The sequence below is a fragment of the Nicotiana tabacum genome, chromosome 1, assembly GCF_000715075.1.
Source record: "Nicotiana tabacum cultivar K326 chromosome 1, ASM71507v2, whole genome shotgun sequence".
Taxonomy (NCBI): Eukaryota; Viridiplantae; Streptophyta; class Magnoliopsida; order Solanales; family Solanaceae; genus Nicotiana; species Nicotiana tabacum.
Genome location: NC_134080.1, coordinates 28,367,544 through 28,376,904, shown reverse-complemented (window position 1 = coordinate 28,376,904; position 9,361 = coordinate 28,367,544). Strand labels below are relative to the sequence as shown.

The following is a 9,361-nucleotide window of genomic DNA, read 5'->3' as shown; positions in this document are numbered from 1 at the left end:
GCGCGATCGTAAGTGAATTCGGAGGTCCGTAGGTCATTTTGGAGCCGTTTGGCTAAATATAGAAATTTGAAGGTTTTTGAGAAAATTTGACCGGAAGTGGAAATTTTGATATCGGAGTCGAAATGTGAATTTTATGGTTCGGATAGCTTTGTTAGGTGATTTCGGACTTAGGAGTGTGTACGGAATATTTTTGTGATGATCGGTGTAGAATTAAGCTTGAATCGGCAAAGTTAGTATTTTGGCGAATTCCGGTTGATAGGTGAGATTTTGATTCGAGGGTCGGAATGGAATTCCGAGAGTTGTTGTAGCTTTGTTATGTCATTTGGGACTTGTCTGCAAAATTTGAGGTCATTCGGACTAGTTTTGACGTGTTTCGGCATCGGATGCGGAAGTTAGAAGTTTCAAAGTTCATAGGTTTGAATCCGATGCGAATTTGGTGTTATGATATTGTTTTGAGCGTTACGAAGGTTGAAACAAGTTTGAACGATGTTATGGGATATGTTGGCATGATTGGTTGAGGTCCCACTGGCCTCGGGTGAGTTTTGGGTGGTTAAACGGACTATTTCATCTTTGAAAAAAATTGCAGAAATTTTTAGGTTTCTGCTGTGCCCAGAAAATTTCAGGCGCGAGGTGTCCAGTTTGGAAGCTCATATCTTGTAATCTATAAGAAATCAGAAAACTTACAAAACGCGAAAGTTGTAACCCTTACATTCTAGTTTTCAGAAAGTTAAACCACATGTGATTTGGATATTATCTCAGAAAGTTATGATGGATCGAAAATGGCTGGTAGAGGGATTTCGACAGAATTTACGGATGCGTTTTGAAGCTCATATCTCGGGATATATAAAGAGTTATATGGTGTAAAACCTATCAAATTAAAGATATTCGAGTCTATTTTCTAAATATTCAAATCATTTGTCATTTGGATATTTATACAAGACGTTATGGGTGTTTAAGCAGAAGGTGTCCGACAAGGAAAATTTTTAATAGGATGTACAACTTGTATAGCACAAGTGCAAGATACAACTCGACGAAGCACGAGCAGATTCTTTAAAACACGGATTTGGCTTATTTCTTTCATTTGGCTTGGATTATTTTGGAGAGAATTTCAAGGGGGATTTCATCAAGCATCAAAGGTGAGTTGTTTCTACTTATTTCCAAGTTAAATACATGGATTAGAGCTGAAAACTCAAGTAATTTATGGACAAAAAAGGTGGTTTAGGGCTTAAAACTTAAGAGAATTAAATGGAGATTTGAGGGGTCATTTGAACTCCGATTTTGGTAAATTTGATATGTACGGACTCGTGGCGAGACGAGGAATCCGGTGATGTGAATTTTGTAATTTTTCGAGAAGTGGGCCCGAGGCTTGGGTTTTGCCAACTTCGTGATTTTTAGCGTTTTTCGAGTATTTTCGATTGAGTATTGTTCCCTTAGTATATTGTGATGTATTCGCTCTGATTTTGGTTAGATTCGATGCCCGTGGAGGCCGATTTGATGGGCAAAGGCGTCGCAAGCTATAGATTTCACCGGTTCGAGTTGAGTAATGATTTTAAATGATGCACTGAGGGTTTGAAACCCCAGATTTCACAACATACTGCTATGTTGAGATGAGACACGCATTGTATGACGAGCGCGGGGTCATTTACTATTGAGGATTGTGACTTGGTCCATCCCAGTTGATATTTTTACCGCGTAATTGATAAAGATTTATTGTTTTTCACTATGACTGGGGCTTATTGCCATATTTGGGCTTCGTGCCAATTATCTGAAATCTTTTGTGAATTTACATCACTATTTTTCTCATGAATTGAAATATTATTTGAACTCAGTCCAATAGAATTTTATTATTTTGTGAACTCAGCTACATTTATACTCAATCGAGATTTAATGATATTTATAATGCTGTTGAGCTGAGCACTATTATTTTACTGATGCCCAAGAGGCTTATGATTATTTTCTGGACTGATCGAGGTCGAAGGCCATACGTGAGGATATGTTGAGTGATGTGAGGAGGCTTTCAGGCCTCGAGTGTTATATGAGGAGGCTTTTAGGCCTCGAGTGTTATATGAGGAGGTTTTCAGGCCTCGAGTGTTATATGAGGAGACTTTCAGGCCTCGAGTGTTATATGAGGAGGCTTTCAAGCCTCGAGTGTTATATGAGGAGGCTTTCAGGCCTCGTGTGTGATGTGTGAAGGCTTTCATGCCTCGTGTGTGATGTGTGAAGGCTTTCAGGCCTATTGATATTGCGTTTGGGCCGTAGGAGCCCCTCCGGAGTCTGTACACACCCCTAGTGAGCGCAGGGTACCCAGGTGAGTTGGGAGTGGGCCCGAGAGGCCGTTTCTTGTGTGTGGTGAGTTGGGAGTGAGCCCGAGGGGCTGATGTTGTGTGCTGGTGAGTTGGGAGTGAGCCCGAGGGGCTGATACTATACTGAGATTTACATATTGAGCCCGAGGGGCAAGCTTTTGATTTATCCTTACTGTGAAAATTATTTGTCTTTACTGTTTTAAAAGAAGAATTATCTGATACTCACTATTTTACTGTATAACTGATTTTACTGCTTGGGATAGCGCTATATTGTGCCGTTATGAGATTTCATGTTTTCAGTCGTTATTTATTTTTATTACTCACTAGGTCGGAGTACTCACATTACTCCCTGCACCATGTGTGCAGATACAGGCAGAGCTGAGTTCGCTCCCGAGCGCTGATTCTTTCCAGACCAGGCGGTGACTAGGAGTAACGAGGTAGCTGTTGACGTCCGCAACCCCGTTTTCTCCCTTATCTTTGTTATGTATGATAATTCCAGACTTTGTAAAATATTAGTTAACTCTGTAGTAGCTCATGACTTGTGACACCCCGATTTCGGGCTGAGTTGGGAGGGTTTTCCTTGTTCTATCACGTTTATTTCGCATTTAAGATTATATTGCCCATGATTTAGACTTATTCCTGCTAAGTAATTATAAAGAGATGTACTGTTTTGTTGATTGGCTGGCCTTGTCCTCACGAGAGGCGCCATCACGATCGGGTTGGAATTTTGGGTCGTGACACTAAGTTTGGATATGCAGCCCCAAACCTAGCATAAATATGAATAAGAAATATGAAATCAAGACAAAATTAGCATAACTGTAATAAACAGTTGGTGTATTTGCAATAAAGTATATTTTTTAAATAATTAAAATGCCTTTAATTTAATTTAATTAATTAATTTTTTTTATTTTCACTATAACAATTATAAAATTGACGATATTTTTTAATCAACAACCATAATACTGGTCATTATAAATGGAAATAATTTGATTTAACTGTTGATAAACATAATAAAATTTTAATTAGTAGTTTTTGTTTGTCAACTAAAAATTAATCTTATGGTATTTTGGTAACATATAAAATTTAAAGTGAAAATAAATTGACAACAATTGAAGAGCGGCAAGTTGTATTTTAGTATTTTCGGTTTTATTCTATTTCAAAGTTGTATGAAAAAGTAGCGGCAATTTTCCCTCCTTTTCTTTTTTGTGTTCCCAAGTCCCTCTTTTTAGTTGAGAAGTGCCGCCTCCGTTTTCTCAATTCTCCTCCATTCCTCTCTTAATTCTTTGTGACGTTCATTTCTCCATCAAATTATTGCACCAGTTAAATCTACTATATTGCTTCCATTAATATTTTATTTCTTTCTCTTTCACACACATAGATCCTCTTATTCAATAATGCTTAATTATCTCTAAAATCTTTTATTGATTTAATAACATAAAAGATCAAATCCGCATGATGGGCATTTTAAGACGCAAAGCCACTTCTGACGCCTCCTTTGCTTTGATACAAATCCTCAAGCTAAGTTAAGAAATATTATTTGTACTTCAATTTGTTTTTCTGTTGTGTCTCTCATACAGAATTCTTTTTCTTTCAGTTGTAGGGCAATAAAAATTTGGGTTTCTCCAGATGACATATTATGTGTATGTATTTGTGGGTTCTTATTGATTTAATTTTATTATAGAGGTATGAAGAAATTTGTCTATTATTCTTTATTTTTTGAGAGATTAAATACTCTTAATTTTATATCTCTTCTTCTTAATTCTTGTGGTTATTTGCAGTCAAAGAAGAATTAATATTTATGGTCTAACTTCGAGTAAGCATCTTTCTACCATTACTAATTTGTCATTCTATTATTTGCTTCACTAATTAAAATATGATATGTCATTTTTGGCTAAATCTTGTTCATCAAAAAGTATGTACTAAAATTGTTTTTTTCTTCAGTGGGTACATGAAAGTGTAAATTTATTCAAGAGCAACTTTACCAGACGAGTGGTTACATTAGTGTTTGAGGAAGTAGTTACTAAAATTATTTGTATTTCGATTCGACGTCATGTTGTTGAATAAATTTTATTTTATTTCGGTATTTTAGTTTACGGAGTTTGTAATGAATATTATCTCAATGTAGTATTAGTTCTTAATTATGTGATCGTTGGTGAAAATTTTTGTTGTTACCTTCCATTTTTACTATGTTATTTCCATTTAGTAAATGATAAATTCTGGAATTAATGGGAAATTAGATAAATACTACTTATAAATAGTAGCACTGCGGATTTTAATGTTATCAAATATTCATCAAAATTTAGTGACAAAAATATTATTTGTCCGAGAATCATCTTTTTAGTAATTTATATTTTATGATTATTTTAATTTTAAATAATTTTGTAAAAAAATATTATTTTTAGTGACGACATAATAGTTTTCAACTACAAATTGTAAATTATTCTTGTAAAGGCAAAGCTATCACTATTTTATATATTTAGGGACGAAATATCTTTTGTACATAAAAGGTAGTCTTTAGTGACAAAATAACGTCGATTTAACTACGAAATATATATAACTTTAGAGACATTTGATATTGTCGCTAATTAAACCAAATAGTTAGTGACAAGGTAGTTTCGTCGGCATTGATAATATTTTTAGTGACAAAAGCACGCTATTAACGACAAATATTTTATACTTTTTTTTACGAACAGGTTCGTCACAAATACTAGGCATTTGGGAACGAAAAAAATTTTCGTCCCTCATATAACTTGATTTAGTGACGAACCACCAAATTGTCTTTGTATACTTTTGGCGACGATGTTTTTGGGATGAATAATTGACGAATTATTTTTTGTCTCAAAAGATCTTTTGTGACAAAATATGACTTTTAAATGACAAAATAGTTCGTCATTGATAATCAAATTTGTTATAGTGATACCACACATAAATTTTATATATATACATCATAATATGTAAATAAACAAAATATACCATACATATTTTTATAAATGTGTATTATACTTTATATATACCACTATTAATAACTTATCACAACAACAACAACAACAACAACAACGACCTAGTATAATCCCACAAGTGGGGTCTGAGGAGGGTAATATGTACGCAGACCTTACCCCTACCCCGAGGGGCAGAGAGGCTGTTTCCAGGAGACCCTCGACTATAGAAAGCAACAAGAGACGATATATTAGTACCACCAATAGACTCATAGTAAAATAACAGCAATATAAGAGATACGAAATAGATGGATGGTGTAGTAAAAACCAGCAGATAAAGCCCTGCATCAGTAGACGACCAATAGCATCCTAAGACTAACTCCTAACTGGCTAGTCTCACTCTATTGTGCTGTTGAAATATTCACAACTTTCCTCTAACCTACAACCTTAATGCTTGACCTCCACAATTCCCTGTCAAGGGCCATATCCTCAGTAATCCTAAGTCGCACCATGTCCTATCTGATCACCTCTCCCTAATACTTCTTAGGTCGCCCTCTACCTCTCATCGTGCCCACCACAGCCAATCGCTCACACCTCCTCACCGGTGCATCAGTGCTCATCCTCTGAATGTGCCTGAACTATCTGAGTCTTGCTTCCCGCATCTTGTCCTCCATGGGGGCCACGCCCACCTTCCCTCGAATATCTTCATTCCTAATCTTATCCATCCTTGTCTGCCCGCACATCCACCTCAACATCCTCATCTCTGCTACTTTCATCTTCTGTACCTTTTAGTAACGGTGGAACTTTCTTGTCACACAAGACTCCCGACGCTAACCTCCACTTCATCTACCCCACCCCTATACGGTGTGTGACATCCTCGTCGATCTCCCCTATCCCCTGGATAACCGATCCAAGGTACTTGAAACTACCCCTCTTGGGAATGACTTCAGAGTCAAGCCTCACTTCTACTCCTGCTTCCATCGGCTCAACCCCAAATTTGTACTCGAGGTATTTCGTCTTCGTCCTGCTCAAGTTGAAACCTTTAGACTCAAGAGCATGTCTCCAAACCTCTAGCCTCTCATTGACACCGCCTCGTGTCTCGTCAATTAGAATAATGCCATCACAAATAGCATGCACCATGGCACCTCCCCTTGAATATGATGAGTTAGTGTATCCATCACCAGGGCAAATAGGAATGGGCTGAGCGCAGACCCTTGGTGCAACCCCGTAACAACTAGAAAATGCTCGGAGTCGCCTCCTACTGTCCTAACCCCAGTCTTAGATCCAGCATACATGTCTTTAATCACCCTAATGTAGGCAACCGGGTCCCCTTTATCCTATAAGCAGCTCCACAAGACCTCTCTAGGAACCCTGTCGTACGTTTTCTCCAGATCAATAAACACCATGTGGAGATCCTTCTTCCTATCCCTGTATTGTTTCACCATCCTCCTAATAAGGTGGATAGTTTCTGTGGTACATCGCCTTCGCACTCTCATTTCTACCACTCTCTCCCAAACTTTCATGGTATGACTCAATAATTTGACACCCCTATAGTTGTTACAGTACTGGACATCACCTTTTTTCTTATACAATGGAATCATTGTACTCCATCTCCACTCTTCAGGCATCCTATTAGTCTTGAATATAATATTAAACAATCCCGTAAGCCATTCCAAGCCTGCTTTACCCATACACCTCCAAAGTTCAATCGGAATTTCATCTAGACCGGTAGCTCTGCCCCTTCTCATCTTACGCATTGCCTCCATGACCTCATCGATCTAAATGTCCCTACAATTACTTAATTCATGGGGACTGTCAGCAATCCTCAATTCCCCTAGTACAATATCCTGATCCCCTTCTTCACTTAAAAGTTTATGAAAGTAGGTTTGTCACCTTGATCGCAGCCGACTCCACACTACTAAAAAGTAGGAAGAGAGGGTTGCAATAGCTTTTACCCAATTTGTGGGCCGGGATCGATTTTCACAGAGAGCTAGGAATGGAGTCGAGTATCTATTTAGGTTGGAATTGCGTATTTGTTCCAAATATCACTTCTAATCATTTTTGGGTTTTCTTTATATTCTACTATTATCAAACTACAAATTACAATTGCTACTACATTAACTACGAGTAAATTGCTACAAGTTGTATCTAATAGTTTAAAAAGGCACTAGGGTAGTGGCATCCTCCTAGGTGGCCAATTGACGGGTAATTGAACCTAAGGCATGATTGACATGACTGGGGAATATGCTATAACCGTTGCGCAATTGTACCCACTCTCACACCTCTCGGTAGAGAGAGTGATTTTGCCCAATTGACTTTCTCAAGACCAATAGGGTAGGCAAATTTGCTCAAGCAACTGGGGTTCAAGTCGGGTATTACTCTCTCGAGGTTTAACCCTTTAATTGAGACTGTCAATTCTCTTTAGTCCATCCCAATTCCTTGTTGGGTCCATTTCAGAGACTTAGGCTGTCTTTCTCAAGAAGAACCCAAGTCAACTTAGCACAAACTAGTGTTTGCAATCACTAATTCATAGATTAAACCATGAAATTGACCCAAATAACAAACACCCATAGTCAATCTAACCTTAAATCACAACACCCATCAATTACTCACACTAGGGTTGAGCCACAACCCTAGATAATGGGTCTAGCTACTCATGCTTGAAGAGAAAAACAAAGAAATAGATGAAGATAAAGACATATTAATTAATTGCTAAGGTAAATACAAAGATTCAATGATAAAAACTAAGTAAAAATGCCCAAAATGGCTAAGAAAAGTCTTCTCACGAGTGCAGCTAACGTCTGATAATATCTGATACCCTAAAAATGGAAAAAGGTTCTATTAATACTAAGCTAGAAAAACTGGACAAAAATGCCCCTACGGGGTCAGTGCGGACCACACAAAATGGTGTGTGACCGCACTAGGCTCTTGACTTTGCAAATTCAACTCTCTGAACCCAGGCTCCGCGGACCGCACAAAATGGACTGCAGCCACGGAGGCATCTAGTGCGGTCCGCCCAAACATGACTGCGGACCGCACAGGCTTGATCTTCAGAACTTGGCATCTCTCTGAACTTTGGTTCTGCGGACTGCACAGACTGGTAGTGCGGCCGCGGTGCCTTCAGTACGGGTCGCACAATATCTACTGCGGCCGCACTGCTTTAATGCTTGAAAAACCAACTCTCTGAATCTCCCTAGTGCGGACCGCACAAAGTGTAGTGCGGCCGCACTAGGCTTGTTTCTCTAGAGTTTTCTCTTGTCTTTGGTACTTGTGCCGGTTTCACTCCTTTTGAGCCGATCTTTAACATCTCTTCACTTTGTTGATCAAACCTGCAATCAAGCACAACTTATGAGCCTTTTGGGACTATTTTGTATGAATTTATAATCAAAACATAAGCAAGAAGGATCATGAAATGCGTCAAAATCTCTAGTTATCAACTCCCTAAAACTTAAGCTTTTGCTTGTCCTCAAGCAAACAAAATAAGACCCACCCCTTAAGGGAAAATCCAAGAATTTTCAGCTATCCTAAAGTAACCTCAACTAGCATCAATTGGGACTTAAAATTGCCCTCAATACAAATGAATCATTAACAACATTTAACTTTTTAAAAACCATGGATCAAGTGTGACACAAGAGCATTAAGAGTTGACTCAAAACATCAAAGAACTCTCTCAATTTCTTTGGTCATTATGGAACCCAAACTCACACATCCTCAACTCTCCCTACGCAAACCTCACCTTTTTGAATATTAGCACACAAACCGAGGTTAAAGGAAATTCACTCATCTCTCTCAAGAAAAAGTCGCAAGTCCGGCTCTAAGTACCATATGCTTGACCCTTATGTAAGTATCCACTAACGTAAGCTTCATTCAACTCAAGATCCTATAGGGCTTTTGTGAAGTCATTATGAAGGCTTTTGGTTCAGGGTAGGAAATGTTTTGATTTAAGTGGGTTTCATCTCCCTTTAAGCACTTCTTTTGATTCATTTGGCACATATTTTCTTGACTCTTTGAGTCATCTCACTTCTTTCTAAGGGGTTAGGGAGACACGTTGTCACTCTTTCTTATTCAATTCAAACTGTTTCTCCTTTTCACCTTCCACATCTTTCATTCTTTTGCTTTTCT

At 38.1% G+C, this 9,361-nt stretch overlaps 1 long non-coding RNA gene across 2 annotated transcripts; it reads left to right on the top strand.

Annotated features, from left to right (window-relative positions):
- Nucleotides 1–3,534: 3,534 nt before the first annotated feature.
- LOC107808844 (uncharacterized) lies at nucleotides 3,535–4,444 on the top strand. 2 transcript variants are annotated; one of them, XR_001653275.2, is made up of 4 exons: nucleotides 3,535–3,825; nucleotides 3,898–3,986; nucleotides 4,082–4,116; nucleotides 4,245–4,444. It is a non-coding gene; the product is annotated as an uncharacterized LOC107808844 (long non-coding RNA). The 2 variants fall into 2 exon arrangements; XR_001653274.2 differs by having other exon boundaries at nucleotides 3,536–3,986.
- The last annotated feature ends 4,917 nt before the right edge of the window (nucleotides 4,445–9,361 follow it).